Source organism: Pelodiscus sinensis, chromosome 2, assembly GCF_049634645.1.
Source record: "Pelodiscus sinensis isolate JC-2024 chromosome 2, ASM4963464v1, whole genome shotgun sequence".
Lineage (NCBI taxonomy): Eukaryota > Metazoa > Chordata > Testudines > Trionychidae > Pelodiscus > Pelodiscus sinensis.
In genome coordinates, this window is record NC_134712.1 from 140,414,738 (window position 1) to 140,441,378 (window position 26,641).

The 26,641-nt window shown below is 40.2% G+C and overlaps 1 long non-coding RNA gene across 1 annotated transcript in view; it reads left to right on the plus strand.

Moving 5' to 3' along the window:
• Positions 1-26,641, plus strand: part of LOC102450602 (uncharacterized) — a 108,828-nt gene that overhangs the window by 31,554 nt on the left and 50,633 nt on the right. The window contains exon 4 of the long non-coding RNA XR_003086926.2: positions 20,413-20,576. This is a non-coding gene — a long non-coding RNA (uncharacterized LOC102450602). The remainder of the gene's footprint in view (positions 1-20,412; positions 20,577-26,641) is intronic.

Below are 26,641 nucleotides of genomic sequence, written 5' to 3' on the forward strand. Positions count from 1 at the left end.
GGATGAACAGAGACATCAACTGGCTTGCACACTACCTTCCACATCCTAATGACTTAACCAACCAACGGAGGTACCAATTGTTTTTATCAGCCTCTTGTAACTACTTGAACAATCTACTCACTGTCTTTTTTCCCACCTCCACCCCTTTTCCCTTGGATCTGGACTTCTAATACTCCAGTCATCTGAAGAAGTGGGTTGTTTACATGAAAGCTCATGATACCATCTACATGTTTTGCTGCTTGTTAAGTTTTTACTTCAGACAGTGTGATAGTTCTGATAACTTGCACCCAGTAGAGTAATGCTTCCATTTGACTGGATAACATTTCCTGGTAGAATCTTTGGTGCTGTAATTGAAAATAATTTGAATGACCTGCAAACAAGAGCATTCTAAGCGTGCATCTACACTGCAATGCTATTTCGGGATGCCAGAGTCTTCACAACAAGCCCATTATTTCGGGCTCGCTATTCTGACATCTCTGTAAATCTCATTCTACGATGAATAAGGGACATTTCAAAATAGCACTTTATTTTGAAATTTGGCACTGTGAAGACAGCACCAAATTTCAAAATAAGTTATTTCAAAATAGCATTGAAATAAGATATATAATTTCCATAGCTCAAATTACGTATCTTATTTCGAGTTATGGTGCAGTGTAGACATACCCTAAGCCTGACGCCCTTCAATGCCAAGCTGTGAAGTGAGGAGAGTGTGGGGTCGGATCCTGCCATTCTTCTTGCATTAGCAGGTCTCAGAAAGATTCAGTTCTGATGAGATGATGAGCTGACATTTTTAGGATGTCCAGAAACCAGAATTGTCTAGGTTAATTGGGTACAATGTGACTGACTAGTGCTTTGTTGTGACAAATCTTCCATAGAACCTGGAAGAGAAGTGAAAGAGAGGGATGGCATATCATTGCTGGCCTGTCCAGGAGAATAGGAGGACAACATGCCTTGAATCCTGACATTGTGCTTCTCTGAAACAATTATGACAAATATCTTCCTTTGCCTTGGTGGGTCCCACACTTTTACCTCAGAGGCTCATGACAGGCTTTACTTCAGACACTTTCTCTAGAGCAGGCATGTCCAAAGTCCGGCCCGCGGGCCAATTGCGGCCCGCGGTCGGATTTAATACGGCCCCCGCTTCTCCCGGCTCCCCGGTGCTCCTTTCAACTGGCGTGCGCAGCGCGCCGCTTCGAGGGACCGCCGCCGCTGTCCCAGACCCTGCCCCTGCACTCCGCTTTGGGGCTGAGAGTGCGGGGACAGCCCCCGCTTCCTCCCCCTCTCCTGGCTCCCCGGCGCTCCTCTGAACTGGCGCCGCTTCTGGCCGCACCGCCGCCATCCATGGCGGCCGCTGCGGTCCTAAAGCCTGCCATGTAGGGCACGTCCGCAGCCCCGCTCCCCCGCTTGGCTGCGGGTTCGCCCTGCCCCCGGGCCGCTGTGAGGCCAGCGTGCCCTGCGCTCTCCGCCCGCCTCCGACCCTGCGGGCCCTCTACCTTGGGGCTGACAGTGCGGGGACGGACTCCGCAGCTGCTGAGATCAGGAAATCTCAGTATCTGTGATTGGCCCTGCGCACTGTCAGCTTCCTGGCGGGCTCAGGCACGTGGAGCTGCGAACACGCCGGAGCTCATCATTAGACACTTCGCCACAAACAGCCACAAAGGCAAAAGAATTCTTGTTGGGCAGTGTATTAGTGCAGTGTATTACTTGGGCAGTGTATTAAACCTCTGGCACTGCGCTCACATGATCCCTTCCCCTTCTGGTCAATTTAAAAAAATGGCGACTGTAAATAAGAGAAGGAAAGTTGACAGTGAGGGCCGCCGCTTCCAGGACAGGTGGAAAGTGGAATATTTCTTCACTGAAATACAGAATCACTGTGTTTGTCTGATATGCCAAGAGACTGTGGCTGTTTATAAGGAATTTAATGTCAAGAGACACTACCAGTCGAGACATAGCACATACGACAAGCTTACAGGGCACGACCGCAGTGAAAAGTTGAAGCAACTTGAAGCTGTTTTAATGTCACAACAGAAATTTTTCATAAGAGCCCGTGAGTCAAATGAAAATGCCACAAGGGCGAGCTATGAGGTGGCAATGTTAATTGCTAAAAATTGCAAATCTTTTGCTGAGGGTGACTTTATCAAAGAATGCGTTATGAAAATGGTTGAGAATATCTGTCCCGAGAAGAAGCAAGAGTTTGCCAACATTTGCCTGGCTCGTAACACTGTAGCACGGAGAATTGAAGAGATTTCATCAGATATTAAGAGACAGTTGACATCCAAAGGAGTGGATTTTGACTTCTTTTCAATAGCCTGTGATGAAAGCACGGACCTATCTGACACAGCTCAGTTGCTGATTTTTATGAGAGGGGTGGACGATGAAATGAATGTGACTGAAGAGCTACTTGACCTCCAGAGCCTTACGGACCAAACAAGAGGAAAAGATTTATTTGTTTCTGTTAGTTCCGCCATAGATGACATGAAACTGCCTTGGAACAAAGTTACTGGGATTATTACTGATGGGGCACCTGCCATGGTTGGTGAACGAAGTGGATTATCAACCCTAATCTGTAACAAGGTGATCGAAGAAGGAGGCAAAGCTATTAAACTCCATTGTATCATTCATCAACAAGTTCTCTGTGCTAAACATCTCAAATATGATCATGTTATAAAACCAGTGCTAAAGACTATTAATTTTATTCGCTCTAAAGCCCTGTGCCACCGCCAGTTTAAACAGTTTCTACTGGACATCCAGGCTGAATATGAAGATGTTTTATATCACAACGATGTAAGATGGCTCAGTCGGGGGTCTGCACTGCAACGTTTCTACTCTCTCAGAAAGGAAATCGGAGAATTCTTGGAAACAAAGGGACAACCAATGCGAGAACTATCTGATCCTATTTGGCTGGCTGATTTGGGGTTTCTAGTTGACATAACAAAGCATCTGAATGTACTGAACACGAGTCTTCAGGGGAAAGATGCAGCGGTGAACCAGCTTTATTCACACCTCAAAGCCTTTGGGACAAAGCTGCAACTTTTCATAAGGCAGTTGTCACAAACACAGCCCAATACCATACATTTTTCAGCGTTGCAGGAAATAATGAACAGTTTTCCACAGGACAATATCAGTGCGCAAACGAGCAGGTATGCAGCAGACATTGCATCTCTGGCTGGGGAGTTTAAATGGCGCTTTCAGGATTTTGCAGCTATTGAAAAGGAGATCAGCCTTTTCTCCTCTCCATTCTCTGTTGACCCCGAAGATGCTCCAGATCAGCTGCAGCTCGAGCTCATTGAGCTGCATTGTGACAGCGAGTTACGCAGTCGTCACCAACAGCTCTCTCTTGTGAACTTTTACCGCCAACTGGATAAGAGCCGGTTTCAATAGATTCGAACATTGGCTAAGAAAATGCTGAGCTTGTTTGGCTCAACATATGTGTGTGAGAAGACATTCTCTGCTATGAACTTTAACAAGAACCGCGTGAGGACAAGACTAAGTGACTCTGCGTGACATTTTGCGCATCAAAACCACTGCCTTTGAACCAGACCTAGCCTATGTGCTGCAGTCCAGATCTCAGTTTCACCCTTCACATTAGTGTAGGCAAGTTTTTTTTTCAATTGAGATGAATACATTGTAAAATCTCAGTTAATGTCAGTTGGTCTAAATCAGTTATAAATATATTTGGACACAACATGTATAGTTGGTGTTATGTTCCTGTTCATATTTTTTGAACTTAAAAGTTGATAATATGTAATGTACTTTACAATGTTCCTGACATATATTTCAGCTTCCTGGATTTTTTTTTCATCTGGCCTTCAGATATGAAAGGCAGAGTGATTTAACACTTGTTTAGATTTGTCATCCATGTGACAAAATGAAAAGTATGCCGTTTGCAATAAACTTTGCATAAAATACTTAATTTGCATTTAATTTTAATGGTTCAAAGAATGTCAGGCAAAATGGTCGGCCCTCACGCATGTTCACTTCATCAAATCTGGCCCTCTTTGAAAAAAGTTTGGACACCCCTGCTCTAGAGCATCAGCTTGCCATTTGTTGAGCCATCCTCCTGATTGCCCAGCACGGGGAAAAGAGAAGAGACCAAACTCCACAGTTTCTATTGCCCCACCAAGTCATACAAGAAGGAGAGAACCCCTTTACCAAAATTAACTCTTCGCTGATGCTGAAATGGGGAGTTGGTGATGGGGGGGGGGGGGAACCAGACCTTCCTTTTATTCCAGATTTTATCCAAGGGACCCTGTGATAGCAATGTCTCTGTGGCTGGGTCTCCTGGGCAGTGGGGTGGCTTAGTGGTTAGGTCCCAGAGTTAACTGGTGGCCTGGAGTGTAGGCCCCTGTCGCTGTGGCCCCAGGTCTAGGAATTCCAGCCTCTTATCAGTGTCTGGTTCTTCAGTTTGGGCCATGGCCCCAAGAGTCCAGTTTTTCCCTCTCCAGAGAGGGTTCCTTCTGGTTTTCTCCCCTTTGAGCCAAGGGGAGGGGCTGGAGGCTTACATGCTCCTGTGGCTGACCTAGTAGACAGCTGTGGCTCAGGTCCTGTGGATGGCTGAACCAGCTCCTGTCTCTTCCGTGGTCAGCCCCTAACTGAGCCAGGTTCCTCTCTTTTATTCTTCCTCCAAGCCTAGCATTGGCTGCAGGTAAAACAGGATGGGGCTAGTTGGTCAAAAGGACCTTGTTTAGCCACTGCACTGCCAGGCCCTTCCTCTCACTCCCTCACAGTTTCCAATATCAGTTGCATGATAGCTATGATCCTATGGGCCAATTTCTTACACAGGAGCAGCCCTAGACTAGCTGCTGTCAACTGACGCCATAGGCAAAACATGCAATCGGCATGCGATTGGTGCCCCTGCCTCCAAAGTCCTCAACGGCCCTTTTTCTTGACACCCTAGGTGACTGCCTAGGTTGCCTCTATTGATGGGCCACTACTATTCCCACAACCCTCCCTAGCACCTTCCTTACCACAGGTTCTTCTTCCTGGTACCAGCTTGTGCTTGCTCCTCTCAAACCTTGCTCCTTGTGTACAATAACCTAACAGAAGGAGAGCCCTTTTTAACCAGTCTCAACAGGTTCTTTATTGGCTCCAAGTGTCTTGATTAGTTTGACTCATTTGATTCTGGAAACCTCCTAATTGTCTCCAGATGTCTTGATTGTCCTGATTGATTCTGGCAAGTTCCTGCTGGTTCTGGATTAGCCCTTGTTAGTTTACTCTGGGAACAGGAACCCATCTGAAGATATTAACCAGCATTGAATCGTATAAGGCTCACTCTTGATCCGGGGCAAAATGCTGCTGAGGCTGTGTGCCAGTGAACTCTGAGCACCTGGACGGTACACTGCAGAAGTTGCAAGGTGGCTCAGGATGCACCAGTTCTATAAATTGATTGCATCTACATACTTCTCCCTGCCCTGTTTGTTTATATGGAAAAAGGTATCTTGTTGTTGAGAACTGAAAGAATGCTGTTTAATGTGATTTGCAGATTCCACAGAGCATGTGCCAAGTGGAGGGTTAGTTTAAAAGGGCACTCTGAGCTCAAGGGATCAGTGGAAGGAGCGATAGGTGGCATTAGAAAGTGAAGCCGATGGCTGCAGCTGTTACCAGGGCTGGCAGTAGAATTCTTAAGGCTACTCTGGAATCAGTGATCCAGATTCTTCTCCGCTTCCAGCTCTTTGAGAATTGGAATCTCACAAGAGACTCTGATGAGCAGGACATTGTCCTTCTGAGAAGCTAAGTGGATATTTCTGAGCCTGTGACCACACCCAATCAGAGGCGCCACATCTCAGTGGGAAGCAACCCTGGGGACAATGTAACTTGATATGGACCAGCAAGTAGTCTGGATATTATAACAACCCTCTAGGTTGCTGGATCAGGACATGATGGAGTGAGGGGCACCCTCTTCCTTGCTCCCCTGAACCTCATGACAGAACCCTAAGGGGAGTGAAAGAGAAACTCAGGAAGAATTAAGGCCTGCCACATAGAACTTGGCCTAGGCTCCTTCTAGAACAACAGGGGCTGGAAAGAACTGTGGAGCCACTGTCTGACCACTAGGCAAGTTGGCCATCAGACTGAGCTGTCACAGGACCATATACTCTGATGTCCCCAATGAAATTGTGAGGGGGCAAAGATGGTTTTATATCACCTTTATATCATCCCATCTCTGGCTGCCTTGGGATCAGTTTGGCTCATAGCATAATTTAGAACACCCTAATATTTAATTTATTCTACACCTGGCTGCAACACTCTCCAAAAGGCCATTCCAGTAGCCCAGGAATCTCAGAATACACCATCCTATAAATACTTTCCCTCAGCCATGTCCCTAGTTATGGATCCGTGTTGGGAATGGGAAAAGGAAGAAATGGGTTGGGAGGGAAGTGCCTTAAGACCAGCATAACAAGCCCAACACAACACAGAGATTCCCTTTACACTAAATCACATACATGGTTATATTGATTTTTTTGGCTATTTTGCAACTCACATGAGTGGAATCATGGGAGGTAGGGATAGGAAAGGATTCGATTCAATATCCCAGGCACAGAGTTCCATTGATTTGCATTAAAACACTGCAATGTTTATAATATTATTTTCTATCCTCTTTATATGTTCTAACCTGATTTTGCTTTTAGAACTATTGCTACATGTTGGGTTGTCCACAGTGATGCCCAGGTATTTTTTCTTTTGGTCTGTCAAAAGATCTTTTATAAAGTCTGTCATAAAGAACCTGAGAGCTTGCATATACAAAGTTAGTGCACAGCAAACACTAAATCTTCCTGGCCTGCCAGACACTGTCTGTGTGGACCCTGCTACTGTGCACAAAAAGTTCCCTGTTCCACTTTCACTACTCCCATTTCAAAGCACAGTTGATCAAAACACACTACACACAAGAAATAAATAGTCCTACTGTGAGACCCAATTAATTGCCATGGATCAGGAACAGGCTAAGACAAACACACACACACACACACAACCCCAAAGAATTGTTATAAATAGTCAATTTTTATGATAGCACAAAATTAAATCCCAATGCTACAAATTCTATAGTATGATCAATGTTGTATAATATGTTTATTGATGATTTGGAGAATGAGATGAGCAGCTAATGTGACAATATTTAAAAAGATAAAATAAGGTGGACCAGATAATTATAGTCTTACATCTATCCTAGGCAAGATAATCGAGCAGTTGATATGGGATTCAATTAATAAAGACTTAAAGAGTATAATCTAATTAATACCAATTAGCATGGATTTATGGAAAATAGAACCTGCCAAACTAAGTTGATTTCTTTGGATGAAATCACGAGTGTTTATAAAGGTAATAGTGCCTCTTGTAAGGCGTTTGACTTGGTACCACATGACATTGTGATTAAAAAACTGAAAAGCTGTAAAATTAAGATGGCACACGTGAAATGGATTAAAAGCTGGTTTAACTGATAGGTCTCAAAATGTAAGAATAAATGGGGAATCATCATTGAAAAGAGGTGTATGTAGGGAAGTCCTGACAGGATCAGTTCTTGTGATCAGAGAATACTGTTTAGTATTTTTATTGATGATCTGGAAGAAAATATAAAATCATCATTGATAAGGTCTATATATGACATAAAACTTGGAGGAGTGGTAAATAGTGAAGAGGACAGGTAACTGTTACCTAATGAACTGGAGCACATGGTTGTGTGCAAGCAAAAAGTGTCCTTTTTTACTATGCCTAAATGTAAAGGAACAAAGAATGCAGCCATATTTGTATGACTGGGGAATCTAACCTGGGAAGCAGTGACCCTGAAAAAACTTTAGGGTGCAAAATCAACTAAACATGAGCTCCCAATGTGACTGTGTGGACAAAAGGGATAATGTGATCTTTGGTTGCATCAACAGGGGAATATTGAGTAGTAATAAAAAGGTTATTTCACTTCTGTACTTGGCACAGTGCAATTGCTGCTGGAATAGTGTGTCCAGTTTTGGTGTCAATAATTCAAGAAGGATGTTGATAAATTAGAGTTCAGAGAAGAGACATAAAATGATTAAAAGATTTAACAACATGCCTTAGGCTACGTCTAGACTGCAAGCCTCTTTCAAAAAGGAGCGTCTAGACTACAACCAGTACTTTCAAAAAAGCAAGCTGCTTTTTTGAAAGAGAGCACCCAGGCAGTCTGGATGCTCTCTTTCGAAAAAGTACAGTTTGCATTACATAGCTCCTTTTTTCGAAAGAGCACTTTTGAAAAAAGGTGTTATTCCTCGTAAAACAAGGTTTTCCGGGGTAAAAAAAACTAGTGCATTCTTTCAATTTACTTTCAAAAGAAGGTGGCAGCAGTCTAGATGCAGGTAAAGATTTTTCAAAAAAAGGCCACTTTTTTCGAAAAATCCCTGTAGTCTAGACACACCCTTATAGTGATTCAGGGAGCTCAGTCTATTTAGTTTTAACAAAGAGCAGGTTAAGGGGTGACTTGATTACAGTCTAGAAGTACCTACATAGGGAACACATATTCAATAGTTGGTAGAGGTATTAAAGGGTCCAATGTCTCATGGTTGAAGCTAGACATATTCAAAGTGGAAATAAGACGTGGATTTTTAACTGTGAGGTTACTTAACTTTTGGAATAACTTACCAAGGGTCATGGTGACAATTTTTGAATTAAGACTGGATATTTTTCTAAAAGCTATGTTCTAGGAATTATTTTGGGGAAGTTTTATGGCCTATGTATACAGAGGTTCAGACTAGATGATCATAGTGGTCCTTTCTGGCCTTGGAATCTAGGAATCTATACGAAATATGTAACTAGAAGATTAGAGGCCTGGAAAAGAGCTACTGAAAAGACTGGGATTGTTTGCTTTATTGAGGAAGTGTGTGATGGGGTGTCTGCCCCACATTGGTGGAGAAAGGATTAAAAGCAACCTTGGGGAGGCAGCACAGCAGACAGCCAATCAGAAAGGAACTGCAGGGAGCAGCCTATCAAGGCAGAGCAGGCCCATATATAAGGATGGATTTGGGGCAGAAGAGTCAGTTCCCTCTTGGGAGTCCAGGAGGGAAGGAATGGATCCCTGAAGCTCATTGCTAGGTGGAACTGCTAGCATTTTGAATAGAGCAGTGTTGGATGGCGTCAGATGGAGCGAGGAGGAGTGCCAGATTGATGGCTGCCAGACTGAGGCCCTAACACAAGAGCAGAAGAGGTGCAGGAGGCTGCTTCAGGGAAGAGGCCTGAGAAGGAGACATACAGGTGGAGGAGGGGCAGAACGTGGTTGCTGGCTATAGGGTCCCCAAGTCAGGACCCAGAGTATTGGGTAGGTCAAGGTCCTCCCTTTTGCCCCAATTTGCAACAAAGATGAGTGCCCAGTGAAGGGATGCATTTTGGCACTGAGGAAAAGGGCCAGAACCTTGGACTGAAGTGGCTGCTGAAGTGAGTGGCAAGGCTAAGGACTGCTGTTACTGGAAGGAGGAAGAACAGAGTGGGGCACAGTTGGAGGGCTGTGTTCTGAAGAGAATGCCATGGTCCAGGGAGCAACATGAGTCCCAGAGGAGAAGGACGGTGTCCTACAGAAGGATTAATCTAATTCTCAAGAAAGTAAGCAGGAGGCGCCATTGTGGTGCTCTCACCCCCTTAGACAATGAATAACAGGATAGTGCATTATTTATTTATATATTTATATTTGAATGTGTGACACATAACAAGATATAAAATAATACATTTTATGGGGATGGTTGATTGGGTACATTTATTCTTCCTTTCTAATATTACAAGAACTAATAGGCATTTAATAAAATATAAAGGCAGAAAAATGAAAATACTCTTTCACACAATACACAGCTAGCCGATGGAACACATTGTCAGATGATATTGGAGCCAAGAGCTTAGCAAGATCCAAAACCAGTAGAAAATGTATATGGTTAATAAAACCATCCAGAATATGGTTAATAAAGCCATCCAAGATCCCCTTTAGCACTGAGTCTGCCTACCTGCCCTCTGGGGTGCCCCATAACCACTCAGCTCTGCGAGGGCTCAGCTATAGAAACTTGACAGTATGCAAGAAAACTGCCCTCAAAAGGGACAAAAACCCCAAATAAATCCATCTTACTGCCCAAGAGTCAGTCCTGGGACCAATCCTGTTTAACTTATTCATAAATGATCTGGAGAAAGGGGTAAGCAGCGAGGTGGTAAAGTTTGCGGATGATACTAAACTGTTTAAGATAGTCAAGACAGAAGCAGACTGTGAAGAACTTCAAAAAGATCTCACCAAACTGAGTGAGTGGGCAACAAAATGGCAAATGAAATTTAATGTGGGTAAGTGTAAAGTAATGCACGTTGGAAAAAATAACCCCAACTATACATACAGTATGATGGGGGCTAATTTGGCTTTGGCAAATCAGGAAAGAGATCTTGGAGTTATCGTGGATAGTTCTCTGAAAACTTCCACACAGTGTGCAGTGGTGGTCAAAAAGGCAAATAGGATGTTAGGAATTATTAAGAAAGGGATAGAAAGTAAGACACAGCATATCTTACTGCCCCTGTAGAAAACTATGATACGCCCACATCTTGAATACTGTGTACAGATGTGGGCTCCTCACCTCAAAAAAGATATTTTGGCCTTAGAAAGAATTCAGAAAAGGGCAACAAAAATGATTAGGGAGTTTTCAAAAGTCATCTGAAGATGATCATTGATTGCTTCTCATTCCTTAAATAGAATTTTCCTAGGGCAGGAATCCTTTGTTTAACTCCCCCCGCCCCATCTACAAGAATGATACATGCACATAAATAGAATATACACAGTCAGGGGGATCATAAACTCTTGAATGATAGGTTATGTGACATGTTTTGCAAAAGGTGTATTTGAGTCATGTATATTCATTATTGAAAACATATTTCCATCAAAATATGGGGGTGAAGTGTCACACCATTATTAATTTCATTTCCCGTTGACGATTAAACATTTATCCTTACTCTTTATTTGTTTGATTTTATTTTTTGTTACCCTTTTATTTTCAGTATCTTTACTCATCTCTAGAATCTCAACTCTTGGATGATAAAATTATTATTTTCATTAGAAAAGTAGTTCAATGCTGTGGTATTATAAAAGGAGCTGGTCCTAAATTTAATCATGCAAACTGGTGTGTACACAGTTTTCTAGGGGATAACAAACCTGATATTTCTATAAGTGTTCAGTGGAGAAAGGACTAAACAGTACATGGGAACACTTCAAAGGGTCTCAGGGTATGTCTACACTACCACCCTAGTTCGAACTAGGGTGGTAATGTAGGCAACCGGAGTTGCAAATGAAGCCCGGGATTGAATTTCCCGGGCTTCATTTGCATAAAGCCGGGCGCCGCCATTTTTAAATGTCCGCTAGTGCGGACTCCATGCCATGCGGCTACACGTGGCACAGACTAGGTAGTTTGGACTAGGCTTCCTAGTCCGAACTACCTAGTCCGTGCCGCATGTAGCCATGCGGCACGGAGTCCGCACTAGTGGACATTTAAAAATGGCGGCACCCAGCTTTATGCAAATGAAGCCCGGGAAATTCAAATCCCGGGCTTCATTTGCAACTCCGTTTGCCTACATTACCACCCTAGTTCGAACTAGGGTGGTAGTGTAGACATACCCTCAGGGACTGGGGTGCACCTATTGCTAATCTGCAAGACAAAATAAGGGTTGGTATAGCCCAGAGGAGATTTCTTGTGTGCCTACCAGGCTGGTGGTATCAGAGAGCTGACAGATAAATATAAATAATTCTTGCTCTTACAGGAGCCAAGGGGGGAACAAGGTGAAGTACAGTCCTGGGTAACCCAGGAAGTGTCACAAGATGATAACAGTATGATAGAAGGTTTTGAATATACAAGATGACAAGAGGATATGAAACTTTCCCTAAAATGATAGTACAACCAAACCCACTTATGTCATCAGAAAGACTATAAATAGTATTCATTCTTCTTGAAGTAAGGCAAGGACTTGCAAGACAGTGATTAGCTGAAAAGAAATATGAGAAAAGTTCCAATAAATTCTTCTAAAAGGAGGAGTATGAGGCTCAGCAGCTGAGTTCATAGCTCCGTTCCAGCATCACTTGGAGGCACTATTCTGTCCCTGAGTCCAAAAATTGCATGTTGTTATAATTATTATATCTTAATATTATGGTAGAACTCCAAGATTCCAGATGAGATCAGGGTTTAAGGTTTTATTATTTTTGTTAACATGCACAAAAATAAATGGACCAAATTTATGATGGATGTGTAAGAGGCCACCTGCTTAGCTGTGGAACCCTCATATATCTTCTGGTGATTTGTTTCTGTGTATTATATATAAAATCTTGAAATTTATGCACATAGCTAATCTATGTGACTTTCTGTTCCTTTTCATGTTAACCTTGTCCCTGATTCCCCTTTGTGTTTTATACTCCTCTATGACATCATGTCTTTATTAAGCCCCGATTCAGGAAGGTAGTTAAACATGAATCTACCTCTGTACCTTTGTCTATATCCGGAATCCAATTTCTTGAAGTGAGGCTTATGCTTAACTACCCTGCTGAATCAGGACCCCAGACTCTTGGAAATTATCTTTTTTATATAACTGTACAGCTCCTAGCACAATGATGTCCTACTAGTGGCTGGGCTCTCTTTAACAAAACTGTTCCTTGCATCTATCCAGGGGCACATCAGCTTACTTTAATAATAAAATTGATTACCTTTATCCTCTTAGTCAACACAAAAGAAGTGTTTTATTTCTATTTGTTCATCATAAATATAATTATATGTGAACTTGGAATCACTTATAGACAAATGGGTTGTGTGAGTGTTACTGACAACATAATCTGAAAACAATTTGGAAGTCTTGCACATGGGTACTTGAGGCAGGAGCTTCTTTATTGGTGAGAATAAGGAAGAAGCAAAGAACATTGACTGATTCTCATATCCCAGGTTGAGTTTGCAGGACTGGCAGTAAGAAAATAATTATTTTTAATTGAAAATGGAACAAATTTGATACAGAAATCAGTGGGAGATTTGAAACTTGGGAGGCCACAAGGCCACTTTTGTAGTTACTTTGAAGAAGAGAATCTCACATCAGCCCCTAATTTGAAAAGTTAGCATGTGAAGAGCCAAATCTTCCTTCCTTGGGCCTTAGATCGTGCAATAACGAGTCAGAATACATTAGAAAAATGCGGTGGTATTTTTAATGCACAGCAGAGCAGTTAGTGTCAAAGTGGGTTTTTCATGGACATCACATGCAAAATGTGGGTAGTTTTTCTTTTATTGTGGAAAAAAGTGATGTCATGTTCAGAACTGCCAAAGGTACTTGAATTTGACTTACCTGTTTTTCAGATGAACTTAGGAGTAAATGGAAAGGTGAAAAAAGCAACTACATGTTAAATACACAATGTGCCTGTAGTTTTAATACTTTTAGGTCAAAAATATTCAAATGCATTCACAGTATTTTTGATTGAAAGACTTTGTAATTGAATTTCCAAGCACGCTTCTTTCATCTTGGGCAGTACAATATGCACTTTGATAATAACATGGCTATGTCATTAGAAAGAAGTCCATTTACTAGTTTAGGCATAAAATGAGATACAGAAGACAATAAAATGCTTTCTAACATAATGCACCTTATTTTTCATTGTATTCAATAGATGCATTATGAATAAGTAATTTTATAAGTGCCTCGGCAATATGCTTTGCCTGATCAGTGGTAGCTCTCTGTGAAGTGTCACAACTTCTTTGCTACCCAAATCATTCAAGATATCATATTAATTTTAATGGACTTTGTACAACTTTATTATGGATCAGAATATGTGCCCACCACTGTTTTCAGGGAAAATATAAACTCCCACATTGTAGAAAAGCAATCTCCAGGAGGTAAAATGGAAGTGATTGTAAAGATGAGAAATTGTATTTTCAAAATGTCATACCATTTTCCTAAATCCCTTAAAGGATTGTTTTCCTTATCTTTCTTCACACTACCTTTCTGTTAGCTGAACCATCTATCTATAGCAATTCTGAGCATTAGCTACATTTTCCATATGTTTAATATTCTTTTATGCTAATTAGAATTGCAGCAAACTAATCTGGCCCAGGTAGTAAACCTCACTGCTTGAATTATTTTATTCATCCATTCCTTTTTTTCTAGAACATTTATGCAATTACCAGTGCTAGTGGGATTCCCCCTCCCCCCATGAAATCAGAAAAAATGAAATTCATGGAACCTAAATAAGGTTTTCATTTCTTTTTTTTTTTAAAGAAGCAGGACAAAGAGAAACAAGCTTTACTTGAGTTTTGAGGCGCCCACAATTTAATATCAAATAATAGCTCTTGAGTCATTTTTTGTTAATAGCAAACATTTTATTGACAAGAAGATTTTGAAGCCAGAGTATTTTACAACCATAGAGACAACAGCAAAAGCTGAAGGAAAGTTCTTTTCAGAAGGTGCCAGTCATATCTTTGGACTTTCATAATTTCATACATGGCAGCACTGCAAAGTTATTGATACAAAAATTCTCTTTACTACAAGAGTATCTAGATTGATTTTTAGACTACATTTTTTGTTTGTGTTGCTCAGAGGGAGACCACGAGGGTTTTGAATAGACTACTTGCAGTGTCAATCTGATCTTTTAAAAATATAACTCATTGAAACAAAAGCCCCAAACCAGTCTTTGAAGAGACAAAACCATTCTGTCAGCTATTTAAAGTTTTAATGATTGAAAACAGGCTTCTATGAGGAGAAGAGGCAAAAGGGGCAGTAGCCCCAAGACCCGGTGATTCAAAGGGCTCTGGGGCTCCTGCCCCCCTCAATTGCTACCATGGCAGTGGTCAGAACTCTGGACCCTTTAAATAGCCACCTGGAGCATTGCACAGCATGCTGTGGGTGACTCTGAGGTCTGGGGGGGATGCATGCTCTGAACTGGCTGCCATTGGCCCCCCCTTCTGCTCAAGACCCTACCCCTTCTGGGAGCATGAAGCCACCCTCCCCCTTGCCTAGCAGCTTACAGAGGTTGTCAGCACCCCTACTTCTCACCCACCATTCAGCCTTGCATCTTTGAAACGACTCTGACATCTCTGCTTCAATCTGAACTTAGTTCAAAGTAAACATGACCAAAATTGTACTTTTAATCTTTCTTCCACCGATCTCCACAACAGTATTAACACCACCATGCTCTTTGCTCTACAAGTCAAAAACCTGATGGTATTTTCAATTCCTTTTTCCCTCCCCCATCCTCCTCGCTTAATGTTAGTGCAACAAAAACCTGAAGGTTTTAAAAAAAAAAAACAGCTCTGAAGTTTGACCATTCCTTTAAATGAATTTGAACTTTCTGAATGTCATACATTTAGACTACAGCTGTTTGTTCTAATGCACATTTGGGACTATTGTTAAATGTGGGTTCTGGGAAACAGAGCTGTGCAAATAACTGATTTTTCTAGTAATTCTGAAAAAATTGGTTCATGTTGGATTGAAATTTTGAATTCATGTTAAATTTTTAGAAATTGGGTGTGGGGGAGAGGAATTATTTCAGGATGAACAAAATGTTTTGTTCTCAGGCAAGGGAGACCTAAATTGTAATCCCATGTCTAGAGTCTTTAATGCAGGTCTCCCATTTTTTCATTTGGGCATCTTAATCAGCAAATTATTCTGGGGTGGGTTTTCTTAAACTCTCCTTTTGAAGCTGCCCCACTTTTTTTTATCCACAATGAAACATTCATTGGCTCAGGGATGGGAATTTGGAGCCATTTAGCAATAGTGTTACTTTCGCTCTTTTTCTGGTTCAATGACTATTCAACTATGTTACTCAAATTGTAACAGCATTGACAGCTTTTGGGAAAGTCTCATGCAGAAGACCCTGTAGCTTGATGGTGAGGTCACTCATGGGCGGGGCTAAATTCAAATTGCTCTTTCAAAGATGGATCTGCCAAATCCCAGGTGACTGTTTACCCATTTGGCTATTGCATTTAAGGAGGGCACCACTTCTTCCTCCATTTTGTGAAGGATGCCTAAAGCAAATTGTAACTCTGGCTCGAAAATAAAATCAAAATAATTGGTTTTTATGTTTCAATTATTTCCAGTTATTTTTTATTTCAACAGAAACAATTAATTGAAATCACTCCAAATTCATGAAATGTTTTGCTCAGCCTAAATCTGCATGTCTTTGGCAAAGATATATTTTTGCAGAAAATTTTCATCCATCACCTCTGGGAATCATTAATGAGGGTCAAGCTATATTTCCCTAAATTTGTCAGGTTTTGAAGACAAATTTCTTTATTTTCACCTAGAAAATCCGAAATGAAAGAGCAACATATAGGAATAGGCCAAGATTGTAAATTATACTTCAGAACCACAGCAACCCTCAAAGCCCTTTATGCATTGATTTGGGGCTCTTGTTTTTCAAATTGGTTCTTTCAGGCTGTCTTTATTACCCACCAACTACCAGAACAAAAGCAGGAAAAGGCGAGTCATCAACAATCTGTAGGGCTGAGGTGTTTTGCAAGGATGGAGTTAGTGTGGGATTCCAGAGGGGAAGTAGAATGTTCACTTAGAAGTCTGAGGTGGTTGAACTTGAATTTCCAAGCAAACATGCAGGTAAATCAAACCTGATGGGCTCACAAAATCTCAATGGAAACCTAACTGCTTTTTGGTCCAGAAAATTCCCAATGTCTGACCTAGACAGGCTACAAAGTCTGTGGTTCTGGAGCAACTGGAGGTGACCTGAAGTCTGAGGAGATTCCAACGTGGTCTGTAATCATGTTTATATTTACTGCTGAGTAAGTGTGAAGATAATGTGTAGGTCCTTTTCCTGAAATGGTTCAAATTTTATTTTTTAATTGATGGCCAGTCAAAGAGAGCCAGGGAGAAGTGGTGTTTCATGCTAGCTCATTTAAATTATATATACATAAATAAATACAATTCTGAAATCTATAAATATTAGAGTTTTGATAGCAGGTATCTAACACATCACATTTTTCCCTCCCCCTCCCAACAAAACATATAGAAGGAGACAGACATTCTGCATAAACAAAATGTTTTTGTATTAAAATCATTTGTGACAAAGAAGTTCCAATGCAACACAGGTAAACTGTAGATATAGCTCTGCACATGCTACAAAAATTTCAACAGCCATTGAACCATGATTTCCCATTTCGTAGAAACCACAATGTTTACTCAGTGAGCATTGTCATGCCTTGTCATGCCGCTGCACATTAAGCTGCACCACATTACATTAAAGGTCACGATATCGCCTATTTTCTGCGTGTAGGCAATATAGCAAAACTAGTAAACAGAAAGTTCAGAAAAATATTAAAAACTAGCAGTTCCTGTTCATCAGGAGTTGTTATTTTAAATTCTCTTGCTATGGTTCACTTTCATACATAGTTCTGTTTTCAGCCATCTATCAGAAAACTTCCCATTTCAGCAATTTTCAATCAAATCCTGCATCTTGTCCCTGCAAATCCAGGTTTTCTGGCTAGTGGTCCTATTAGTGTGAGGAAATCTAGACTCTTGGGAACAAATTCTTTATAGTTTACACTTTGTACTGACCCATTGAAATCTGAAGCCTGCAATCAGTGTATGTGTATCTGATTTTTCTGACAGCTGGATTCAACATGTACTATAGACAAACAAGTATATTAAGGCAATACCAACTAAATAACTATAGAAAAATTTGCCATAACAGCTGTAGTTAACAAGATGCCATCAGTTAATGGTTTACTTCTTTTTTTAAAAAACAATAATGATTGAATTTAGACATTTGTGTGACAGGGCAAACAACCATGAATCAATAGGCCTCCCCACTGGAAGCCAAACAAACCTTAGTGGATTTCCACTTCTAGGCTATGTCTAGACTGCAGGCTTCTTTCGAAAGAGGCTCTTTCGAAAGCATCTTTCGAAAGAGCCTCTTTCGAAAGATCGCGTCTAGACTGCAGGCGGATCTTTCAAAAGAGCAATCTGCTTTTTCGAAAGAGAGCACCCAGCGAGTCTGGATGCTCTCTTTCGAGGAAGCCCTATTTACATTGAAGAACGCCTTCTTTCGAAAGAGGAACTTTCGAAAGAAGGCGTTCTTCCTCGTGAAACGAGGTTTACCGCCATCGAAAGAAAAGCCGCGTTCTTTCGAAATTATTTCGAAAGAATGCGGCTTGAGTCTGGACGCAGGGGAAGTTTTTTCGGGAAAAGGCAACTTTTCCCGAAAAAACCCCTGAGTCTGGACACAGCCCTACATTTTAAGGTTTCTACTAAGTCTCAATACTTAGAGCCACATAGTCTATACTTTCAGATAAATGTTGGTTAGACATAAGGTAAATTATTTAATTGTGATTACCTACAGACATAACTAGACCTGATACAGATGCTTTGAAAAGTTACCTTTTTATAGGAATCCCCTTACCTATCGGAAGCAGGTGTGCAAACATTTAGGCATTGTTAAGGAACTATGGGAAGAATACTCCAATGGAAGTAGACTCCTAACTCCTTTTAAGCTTTCCAATCTTTCTTCTTACATCCTTATAGATAATTACATACTTCTTTTCAATTAATGTACGCTTAACACTTATTAATGCCCTGAAAACTAAAGACTGTAGAAGTCAAAGTAAAAATCTTGCAGTTTTTCAGTAAAAAGCTTTTTACGTCAACAGACACTGGATTTAACTGGTGAGTGGAAGGTACCATTTAGAATCTCCAAACTATTATACCACAAAATTGATGAGAACAGTGTAATTCCAGAGAACCATGAAATCAAAAGTAGTAGTCCTATTTCTTAATACCCATTTACAGAGTTTATTATCAAGAGTTTATAGTTCACAGAGGGTATATCTACACTATGGGATAAGGTCAAATTAAGATACAAAACTTCAGCTACTTTAATTGCGTAGCTGAAGTTGAAATACCTTAACTCGACTTTTGGTTCTGTCCACACTGCAGGAAGAACATTCTCCCTTCAACTTCCCTTACTCTTGAGGGCTCAGGACTTCTGGCATTGACCAGAGTTCCCCTCTCAGTTTGAATTAGCGTGTCTTCATCAGACCCGCTAATTTGAACCCTGGAAGTTTGACAGCGGCAACTTGGATCTTCTCTGTAGTGTAAACATACCCTTAGGGAGCTATTTGTAAACAATTATTGAATATATACCAAAATAGAAATGTGATAAACATTTAGATATTACAGACATAAATCTAGACTAGAGCATTTGGAAATGCTGTTAGTGCACATAGGCAATGGACTGAAAACGCTAAGATCAGACATGTTTTGAGAATGCACATGAAACCTAAAATTGTGTATGACATTTGCTGATAAAAATAAGGTCTGATTTCTTTGTCCATTCATAATGGTTTTATCTGTGTACATTACATTTCTAGCCTAAAGCAAAAAAACAAAAAATAAAACAAAAACAAAAATAAACAAACAACGAAAGAAAAAAGCAAAAAACCCAACTATAATAAAAAATATTACAGGTTTCCAGATACCCCTCTGATGTTCTTAAAATGACGGTTGCAACAATCTAAGTTTTTGGCCTGCACTTAGTGAATAAGGGTCAATTTCACAGGTTTTTATATATTATTATTTGAGCAAATTAAGGGCTGGGTCCTGAATATTTATCTATATGTTTACGTTTAAACATGAGAGAATTCCATTCACTACTCAGATGCTTAACATTAAACATGGGTGTTAAGCATTTGCAAGATCTGAACCTGGGTCTTTGTAGACAAATATCAGGGCTTTGCAAGTATGTGAACTTTCTATAAAAATATATGTATAAAATAGGCTGCATGCATTGGGGAATTTAAGAGTATAGGACAAACTGTTCCTCCCTTTCTCTCACTGAGTTGTGTTTTACTGTGTAAGCAGTTCCAGAGTATGTTTACACTACAGGACAAAGTCAAATTAAGATACACAATTTCAGTTACATTAATTGCGTAGCTGAAGTTGAAGTAGCTTAGCTCAGCTTTTGGTGCTGTCCAAATTGCAGGAAGTCAAAGGAAGAACTCTCTCTTCCTTCCACTTCCTTTATTCCTCATGAAAGCAGGGTTACCGGCATTGACCAGAGTGCTCCTCTCACTTTAGTTTAGCTATCTTAATTAGACTGCTAATTCAAACCCTGGAAGATAAACAGCTGCAGTTTTGATCTTTCTCTGTGGTGTAGATGTACATCCATAGAATTATGACCTTGCCACAATAGTTCATACCTCGGTTACTGCTAGACTGGATTACTGATCACCATCTATCTATTAGGTGTTTATATGGCAATATTTTCTGCACGAAACATGTTTATCAGCTCTCAAGGTCTTCCCCCCCAACTTACTTACAATTAAAATTCAGGATATTGGCTGATCTGTATAAATCACTGCACAATTTGCGTTCTAGTTTCTTGAAACCACCTCTCACTGTTTCAGATATCATGGCAGTTGAGGTCACTGGAGAGTGGTCAGCCTGAAAATCTCTACCTTTAATCATCTGCAGGCCAAGCATCCTGAGTCAAGAGTCTGAACTGTAGTGTGGCTTTCCCAGTGGTGTGACAGAACCTTCGTGGACATCCCGTAGATGACTTTATAAATTTCAGCCTCATGATACATCAGAAGATTCAGCTCTTTTGCAGAGGTTTGTCTGAGGAGTGGTGTTTTGAGGTGTGTGGCAGATTGCTGGCTTATAGAGTTATTTTGTTAAATATAATATATGTGCCCTAAGCTGTGATTGGGCACATAGTATACCTTTTAAAATGAAATGCAAAGGAAACATAAAAGAGAAACTATATCAGATACTAAAATATTTCCATCTGAAATATGTGACTTGTCTCTCTTGTGAAGAACAGTATGGCAAGGTTTAATGTTAGCTTCTAGAGCTGACAGTATAAAACTACTCCTTACTTTTAACAGAACATTTCTATTGCTGTTATTGATCCTACTGTGAGAAACTAAATTATAAACTACTATTCTTTTGTGTTTTTTTCTTATGTGAGAAAGTTACCATGTGGAGAGGCAGTTGTTGCCGGAGGAAATTCTCATGGGAGACCACTGGGGCACAATTTCCTTCCATGTCCTATTTTAACCTCCCCCCGCCCCCACAATCTACAGGTGGGGGGCTTGTCAAATGTCTCACTTTTTAAAGTCTTTCTACTTTAAGGGATGATTGGGTACCATAGCCCAATAATATAGAGATGATAGATGGGCAAACAGACAGATAGAATTACATATACCTCATTACAAATATATTAGGAACAAAAAGACAGAGTAGCCATCGATATTGAATGGGAGCAATTTGGCATTTTAAATTTCTTTGAAGTAGATATAAGGATGAAAATCATAGGATTTGAAAAACGGAAAAACGCTAATGAGCTTGTGCAGCTTCCTGCCAGTACAAGACTGTTCTCTAACATTATCATACATTTTGGATGCCTCTACTTATAGAAGCAGCAATTTGAAACAGTCTGAGGACAGATTAGGGCAGTAGTTTAGAAGTTCAACACTTTGTTTTGAGGGTTTTTTTTTTGGAGGACAATAACTCACTGTAAAATCTACTGACATTGAAAGCAAACCTGTGTCTTGTTGAATTTTTTTATGATAAATCTAACATAGTTTGAAATTTGTAACCATGCTTTCATGGAATAATTTAAAATATAAATAATTTTAAATGAATGCTTAGTGTTTGCCAATGGTGCCAAACTGACAAACTTAGAAACTGAATTGTTATGTTTATCTACTGAAAAAATAAACATCCCTGTACCACGTTTCAACTTTGACCTATGGACCACATCTTTGATTACAGACAAAGGAACCCTTATGATTAAGGTAAAGGATGGAACAGTTTCCATGCCCATTTAGTCCATGGCTCTTATGCTGAAATTGCTATAAAAAGTGCAATTATAGAGCTTAGCAAGTTTTGTCATTTGGGCACATAGAAAATGGAACGAAAACACTAAATCATTTCACAGAAGCCATTGAATATCCATCATATGAATATTTTGACCATTCTGTGCTATACCTGAACTAGGGACTCATAGATAGAAGACTGTATATGTGCCCTTTTGAGACCAGGAAGAAATTTTTAATGGAATGTGTTTTTCTGATCAGACTGGATATGATATTTTGCTATTTTTCTTGGCTTTGTTCTTGTGTGAGTTAGTGGAGCTGCATTGGTGCACAGAACTGCTTTTACCCAACTCCAGCTCAGAAGCTGTACTTGATCCAGATGACTGTTATCAAAGTGTTCCAGACATCATGCTCCTACACTATGTAACCATTTTTTTTTCCCGTCGCCTTGTTTGCATTTCACGAGGAGTAACGGTAGTTCGAACTAGGAAACCTAGTTCGAACTACCTAGTTCGTGCCCCGTGTAGCCGCGCTGTACGGGGTTCGAACCAGCGGGGTTTTAAAAATGGCGGCTCCCCGCTTATGCAAATGAAGCCCGGGAAATTCAAATCCTGGGCTTCATTTGCAAGTGCGGTATGCCTACATTACCCCGCTAGTTCGAACTAGCGGGGTAGTGTAGACATACCCTAAAAGTTCCAGAAAGAGATTTTGAAGCGATATGGTTTGCTCATCAGAATAGCTTCTCTCTTCTCCTTGTATGGATTGGGTTCTAGGAACTTAATTTTGGCACTCAGTGCCCCCATCGAAGGTTACTTCTCTTGCTGCCAAGGACACAGGATGCACTATCTCTTGGAAAAATAACTAATGTTCCGGAAATTCATGCCAGTGTAGACACAGCCGAAGTGTCCCGAAACAGCACCGCAGTATAGACTTACCCTTAGTATCATCTGTGAACTTGCTAATGGTGCAATCCATCCCATCATCCTGATCATTAATGAAGATATGGAACATAACTGGCCTCTAGGGCACTCCGCTTGATACTGGCTGCCAACTAGACATCAAGCTGTTGATCACTACGCATTGAGCACAATGATTTAGGCAGCTTTCTAGCCATCATATAGTCCATTTAACCAGTCCATCCTTCTTTAACTTGTTGGCAAAAATACTTTGGGAAATCATATCAAAAGCTTTGCTAAAGTTAAGGTTTACCACTTTCCTCGTATCCACAGAGCCAGGTATCTCATCATAGAAGAAATTAGATTGGCATGGCTCCTTCTTGGACCCGCAAACTGTCTATAAAAGTCACACTATCTGAAACACTACATTGGCTTTTGCATTCCATTCCATTCCAATTTACATTCCATTCTTTCTCTGCACCAGACTCTAAGCAAGCTGGGAAATGGTATTTGGAAACTTTTGAGACATTTGGTGCTATCGTACAACATCTAGGAATGCTTGAACATCAGTTCAGTATTCCAGGAGCTCGCCAATTCTAAAAGGGGTTGTAGAAATAAAACTACATATAAAAATATAGAGCTATCCAAGTAGTAAAGGGTCTGGAGTATTTCTTTTATAATTTGTGTTTTCAGTATGTATAATTCAAAACCAGAGACAACGTTTTAGGATATTTTAGGAAAAAAATTGTCTCCGCGTGAGCCTCCTTACCAAGTTTCAGCCAAACAAAATTTTTATTTTCATATTATTTCTAAGCCATTCAACTTCTATGAGAAATGCATATCTGGTCAGTTGGAATAATTATTTACATTTTTATAAAAGATAAAAAAAATCAAGGTACTTGTTAATTAACACAGCACATATTTAATAGCAAAAGTCAGTTATTTTTATACATCTGCAAAACTCAGTTTGCATCAATTTCAAATATGCTTTTTACTGGTTTGTATCCAGGTGATGAAAGTTCCTTTGTATTCTGTTTTCTCTTTTTGTTTAAATTCACTTTTTTTGCATACTACTTTGAAGATATAACTCAGACCAGTCAAGATGAGGAAGTTCAAGAGTGGTCAACTATATGTTTGTCAATCTTCATTCGGTTTTTAGGGACTTTTTCGTTCCTGAGATAATGTTTCATAATCTTATGTTATAAGCAACTTCAAGAACAAAATGGTAAAGCATGTACAATGCAGTGAATTTATCAATAGATAGAGCTTCTAGAACTAAATCCTGACTAGATTAGTATGGACATATAATTCTGACAAAAGACAGCTGGGATTTCCACTTACTCCAGCTCTTATCTGGGTAGTAAAATGAAGTTCAGTAGATCTAATATACATAAAGCATTTGACACAGTACCCCACTGGAAATTATTAGCTAAAATAGAGAGTGTGGGGAATCAGCACAAGGCTTATGAGGTAGATAAGGAAAAGGTCAAAGGGAGAAGGCAACAGGTTGTGCAGAAAGGTGAATTGTCTGACAGCAGGGTGGTTGCTAGTGTTGGTCTGCAAAATTTGGTTCTGGGACAAATAATATTCAATATTTTCATTAATGCTCTTGGCATAAATGTAGGAGTATGCCAATGAAATTTGCTGATGGGAGGAAGAGGCTTCATCAGTTCAGAAAATGGTTGGAATATTATGGAAAATTTGGATGACCTTGAAGACTGGAGTGACAGAATTGGGATGAAATGCAATAGTGCAAAGTTTAAGGTCATGCACATAGCATTTTCTGCTACGAGCTGGGGGCTCAGCAGTTGGAAGCGACAGTAGAGGAAAAAAGGACCTGGGAGTGTGAGGGCTGATCACTGGTTTCTTACCAATGTGATGTGACTTGTGAAAAAGACAGATACAGCTCCTTGATATATTAGGTGAGGCATTTCTAGTGGAAATAGAAATGTATTCATGCCATTGCAAAAGGCACTGGAAAGTCCTTATGTGGAATATTGTGCACAATCCTGACCATCCATGTTCAAAAAAGGTGAATTTAATCCAGAACAGGTAAAAAGAATTGTTACCAGGATGATCAGGGCAACGACGAGTCTAACTTTTGAGAGAAGACTATAAGTCTGGTTCATGTAGTCTAGAAAAAAGAAGGCCGAGAGGATAGTTTTGCCCTCTATATCTACATAAGGGGAATAAATACATAGGTGGGTGGACAGTTTTTCAGCAAAAGGATAATGTTGGCACAAGAACAAATGGCTATAAAGTAGCCATGAATATATTCAGACTCAAAATTAGAAGATAATTTCTAACCATCTCAGGGTTGAGTTTCTGGAAAAGATTCCCAGAAGAAGTTGTGGGGATAAACATCTTAGGTTTGATAGATCTGGACAAATATATGGGGCCAATTGTATGATGGGATTGATTGTGATGGGAGAGGGGCTGTACCCAACAACCAGAGGGCTCACTTTTGGTTTAGGTCTTATGTTCCTTTTGTGCATGCTTCATCTGGCCACAAGTTGGGGACAAAAAAGGGTATTCTGGGAGAAGTTTCTTTTAATCATCTTCCTCTGACATACAAGGGAAGGCCACGGCTAAAGATGGGACATTGGGAAGGAAGAGCCCTAGGCTCTGTTACCCTGCCAACCATTCTCCTTATCAGGTGGTTGGCAGGGTATGTGGAGTTTGGAAGGAATTTTTTCCCAGGTCAGACTGGCAGTGAACTTGGGCTTATTAGCCTTTCTCACTTAAACATATATCTTACTTAATCACTTCCCTGCCACTGTGGGGACACTGGGGACTGGTGCACTTCAGTACATTCTATTCTCTGTCTGCAGCACATAATTTAGTCTTTGTGGGCTGTAAAACGTTGGTCTAATTTTGGTCATTGTATTTAGTGTGTGGGTGCTGGGTGGATTCGGTGTCCTGTGATATATAAGAGATCAGACTAGATGATCTGGTGGTCCCTTCTAGGCTGAAACTCTATAACTCTGGCTATGTCTAGACTGCAGGCTTATTTCGGAAGAACCTTTTTTTGGAAGAGATCTCCCGAAAAAACTTCTTCTGACAGAGAGCATCCACACTGCAAAAGCACATTGAAAAAGCGATCTGCTTTTTCGAAAGATAGCATCCACACTGAATGGACTCTATCTCTCATTTAAGCTGTAAGTACTATGGGAGGAGTGGCCACTAGGGCATATGCGCTTTTTCCTCTTTCCTCTTCTTTTGAAAGAACTCCCTCTTCCCCTCCAAACACTCCTTTTTCTGAAAGAGCTCTTTTGGAAAAAGACTTTCTCGTAGAAAGAGGATTACCAATTCCAGAAAAAACCCTCTATTCTTTCTATTTGCTTTCAGAAAAATGCCATTGTAGTGTGGATGTAACTCAGGTTTTGTCAGAAAAATGGTTGTTTTTCCGACAAAACTCTGTTGTGGAGACATACCCCCTATGACCTCTTGGTGTATAGAGCACCTCAGTCTGTGTATAGATCTCAGAATCTGACCTTCTATGAACACTTTATATGACAGAGGGTAGAATCATGTCCTTAAAGACAGCATCATAACTAACTTTGACATAATGAGTTGAGTATGATTATTCTTGAAATATCAGGGACACATCCAGATAGTCTTCCTCATGCTGGGAGTACTTTACTATACAAGTAGTCCTACGGACTTCTGTGGCACTATATGTGGCACTATAAGATAACAAGCAAAGAGGGAAGGATCACATTTTGGCCCGTAGTGTTGTCTAATAGAAGCTTTTTAAAAATAATGGAATATTTATATATAACATTTAAGAGTTAAAGCAAGAAAGAAATTCTGAAAAAGTTTAAACTTTCTTGCTATAATCATTGGACCTCATTGTCTCATGTACAATATTGCAAATCAGGAATAATTATTTTGAACTGGATACAGTTACTGATTTGAAGTAATGTTTAAAAATGTCTTAACAGCAGAAGTATTTTAATTGTAGGAATTGTAGAAAATTGACAAGGG